Below are 4,214 nucleotides of genomic sequence, written 5' to 3'. Positions count from 1 at the left end.
CCCACTTGCTCAATCTCACTATCCAACTTTACTGCAAAAAAAACCCCAGCGTAACAAAAATAACCCCAAAACACTGCCAGAGGTATCATCATTCTGATCATTTATATCTCTCATACAACATGAAGAGCAGCCTTCAAGTTTTTACTTCAAATTTAAAATATCTTTACAAAGTTATTTGTTCTTGAGGAACAATAAAATGTTTTCAGAACTACACAAAGGTCTTGTTTCCCCAGCTGTTCAGGAGCATCCAAAGCTTACTACTGCATACATCAGTATACAGCACATGGCATCATTTTAAAAACAGTTCACACAAAACACATACATAAAGAGGCAAACATCCAATACGGAAAGAACTAAGGCATGAAATACAAGTATAAGGAAATGTTACGCTTTTCTTAACACAATACTTCTCCCTGATGTTATATAAAACCACACCAGTAACAGTTTTGGCAAAGCTACTGCAGACAGCTATGGTTCTGGGTTAGCATGGGGGAGCTGGTGAGGGGTTGCCTTTTCATCACTTGTTTGGTGGGGGTTTGGTTCCTCCTTCCTCTTTTCTTCACTTACTCCAGCATTGGTATTAAAAGCTGCTTACTGATCTATGACCATGGAATTAAACATGGGAAGTAAATCACTACAATACCTTAAAGCTGTGTACAAATGATTTGGCTTCAAAGTTTTTTCTTTTTCAACAGCAAGTGCCAAGTAACACCAGGTCTCCACACTGCTCCAGTAGTCCAAATTCCACAGCCGTGACAGCTGCCATCCTCAGGCTTACCTTGCCTCCAAAGCAGACTCAGGTTTGAGGGGATATACTCTTTTCCATTTTAAGTGCAAAACCTCCCTTGAGGGCTTTTTTTTTCCCCAAACACACAGTCCTGATACCTGATTGCTACAGCATTAGTCTCAGTTCCTACCAGCTACACTAGTGATTCCAGTCTGGCACAGCTCTGCCTCTAGATGACCCCTGGGAACACCCATCCCAGCCAAGTGGATTTTGGTCTGCTTAACATCCACTTACTCTCGCAATGCAAAGGAACCTCTTCCTTTTAAAAGGAGAGATGAAGATGAGAGACATCATCGCCTCTTTGTGTTCCTAAACACATTTTTTTTAAAAGTGGCATGCAAAGGCAGAATTTATCCATTACACAAACACATACATAAATTATTATTCAGTTCTCATTATTATGTCATGACAGAGAGGAAAACAGAGGAGTCCATAAATATTTACAAATAATGACGTGTTAGAAGCAAGGGTCATCAACATGACTCACTGGGTTGGAAAGCACTGCAGCCAAACAGTCCCTAAAAGTTGATGAAGGATTTAAGTTATTTGCCAGAGGAATTAAGCTGTTACTTTTGCTGTGAAGAGTCAGCCAGAAGTCCAGCTTGGAGAGAAACAAGCTCAAAGCCAGAAGGAGAAGGTGGCAGCAACAGGAAATCATCCACCTCCACAACACAGTGCTGAAAAGCTGGTGAAATGCTTTTTGTCAGGGATGGGTTACTGGACCCAGGAAAATGTCCTACTCAGGCCTCACTAGTTATAAACAAAGTTTCAACCAGGCTGGGCTCCTGGATATTATTACTGCATTTGTGCAATCAAGAAAGCTTCAAACACTTGGGATTCTGCACCAGCCACAGTCAGACAGCTGCAGGGATTGTAACTGGAGAACCCCAGAAGATACCCAACTCTTCATGCCTGTACCACAGCCACAGTCCTGTCAGAAGGGGAGCTCACACCTGGAGGCATCTTGGGAACCACCAGTCTATAAACAACCAGTACAGAATACAGATTAGAATCGTGCAGGTTGCTTGCTGATATAAGGTGGCTAAATCTTTTTTTACACGAGATTGCATCCAAGGCAGTGCACAGAAGAACAGCTGTATTTGTGTGCATGTATCAGAACTTAGAGCAACTCCATCTTCAAGGAGCAGAGCAAAAATAAGGGTTATGCTCAATATTATACACTGTGAGCAATCTATAAAATGCATTAAAGTGTAGAGTTACAGAACAGTAATAGATACTATGAAATCCGTTAAGATTCAGCAAACTCTAAAATTCTCAGCCAGCAGAGATAGCTGTAAACACTTTACTCAGGCTGCACTTACTCACTCCAGTCTCCCTGAATGCCAAAGGGCATTTACAGGGAAATGTAAAATATTCTTACAAAATGGCCTACATAAGTCCTGACAGTCCTTTCACAACACTGTGGTAAGTACCAGTACTACAGCGTCTCCCAAAGCTGCTAGTTTAAGAGCATGTTGACCAAGGTGGGCTGGGTTTTGGTTTTTTCCTGAAAAACTGTTCACTTTTGCAACCTAAATGAATTAATAAATTCTCCAACTTCAAAGAGAGCATGTCAAAAATGGTCATTCAGCGACAGCACTTCCAAACAAGCTTACTAGTGAAACACTTCAGAGCTGTCAAACAGAGGCAAAATCCACCAAGGAAGCTCTTTGCCATCATGAACACAGGACCTCATGGTCAGAACTCACTTTCACTTAGACTACAAATCAATTAACTTGCACAAAAGTCACAGTCTGCTCAGTTGTGTGAGAACATCTCTCAGATCCATTTTTTAACCACTTTTTCACTGCAGACATAAGTACTTGAGGACAAGTGTTGACACTGCTGATCTCAAGCACCCAAGACAGACTAACCATAACTGAAGTTGTAGTACTTACTTACACTACAGCAAATTATTAACAGTTGCCTCAGCAATGTGGTGTCAACAGCAATACAGAACCTATTCAGCAACACGGTTTATATAATAAACTTGACTTAAATTATCAACAGATTTCTAAAACATTGCTTCATAATTCGTGGTCCAGTATTCACCTAGTACAAATACAGATCCAATGACATGCTGGATCAGCTGTATTATATTTCCTCTGCATATTCTAGGTATACAATGAATTAAAATAGTTTACACTAAAAGGCAGGCAAGAAGCCAGGTTTGTTTCCAGACTTCTGAAGACAAGTTCTTTTACAAGGCAATCTTCTGTCCATTTTTATTTATACAATAACATTATAATGAAAGCCATTGCATTTACATCTTCTGATCTTCTGATTCTAACCCTTAAAACCAGAGGTGCTACATGAAGTCATGTCTTCTGCACAGGACTAGAATTCCCTAATATGTTTCTCCAGTTACTGTTACCAGGTTATGGGAAGCAACCAGAAAGAGCTCATCTACCTGATATGATGGATTTCACCCATTACCTCAAGATCAAACTAACAAATAATTTAGAACAACCAACCTCCTCCATCACCTAAAATACTCCCAATTCTGTGACACAAAAACAACAATCAACCAACCAAAAAACCACCTAAGGATATACTGAGTCCTCAGCTTTTGCTTAACAGTAAGGGGTACGTAACCAAAAGCAGAGAACAACCCTTCAGCTTCTGGTAACTCTGTGACTACAGTCAGTTAAAACTTGAGGTAAAGGTGAATATGAGCAGTATCACCATGTCATAAAGCATTTTACTATGAAAATGACAAGCATGTCAAAATATTACATGAAATGACTCAATAGTAAGCCCGAGCTTTCTCATCTGCACTCATGCTACGCTGTAAGAAATCATAAAACTTATGAAACTCCCAAAGGGTCTTAACATCAGCTCTCCTTTTGGCTTATCTTAAGGGTCAGGGTTATAAATACTTCCTATTCTAGTCTACAACAGATGTTTTCATTAATAAGAAATGGGTTCATTCAAATAAATTATGGATGTTCCAAAAAGCATCAGAGTAAATAACACGCTAAGAGGAGAAAACTAGAGTCTTTAAAGTAATTATTTGGGTTGATAGGCAGTATTACACCACTTCTTTATTCTTCAGTCCTTTATCTCCCATAACTTACAAGTGTGAGCTAGCAAAAAAGTTATTTGGAGAGTGTTTGCTTCTTACACGCACTGAATATGCAGTATGCACGTTTCTTACTACCAGATCATCTTGTTCTTCCACAGAGCATAAATGTGCTAGCGTTACATCAAACGTCTATTAGTCCGTTAGTATCCCAACGTACACAATAGACTTTTACCTTACTCCAGTCTGATCAGAAAACATCCATACTTAAGAGAAATTGCATTTTGAAAGTACTCTATGAGAAGTAGAGCAGAGGCCCTTGTCCTCATGGAGGACTTCAACCATCCCAATATCTGTTGGAGGAATGGGACAGGCCGGCACAAGCAATACAGGAGGTTCCTCGAT

Source organism: Nestor notabilis, unplaced genomic scaffold, assembly GCF_000696875.1.
Source record: "Nestor notabilis isolate BGI_N333 unplaced genomic scaffold, ASM69687v1 scaffold15180, whole genome shotgun sequence".
In the NCBI taxonomy this organism is placed as follows: Eukaryota; Metazoa; Chordata; class Aves; order Psittaciformes; family Psittacidae; genus Nestor; species Nestor notabilis.
Note: the sequence above shows the minus strand (reverse complement) of the source record.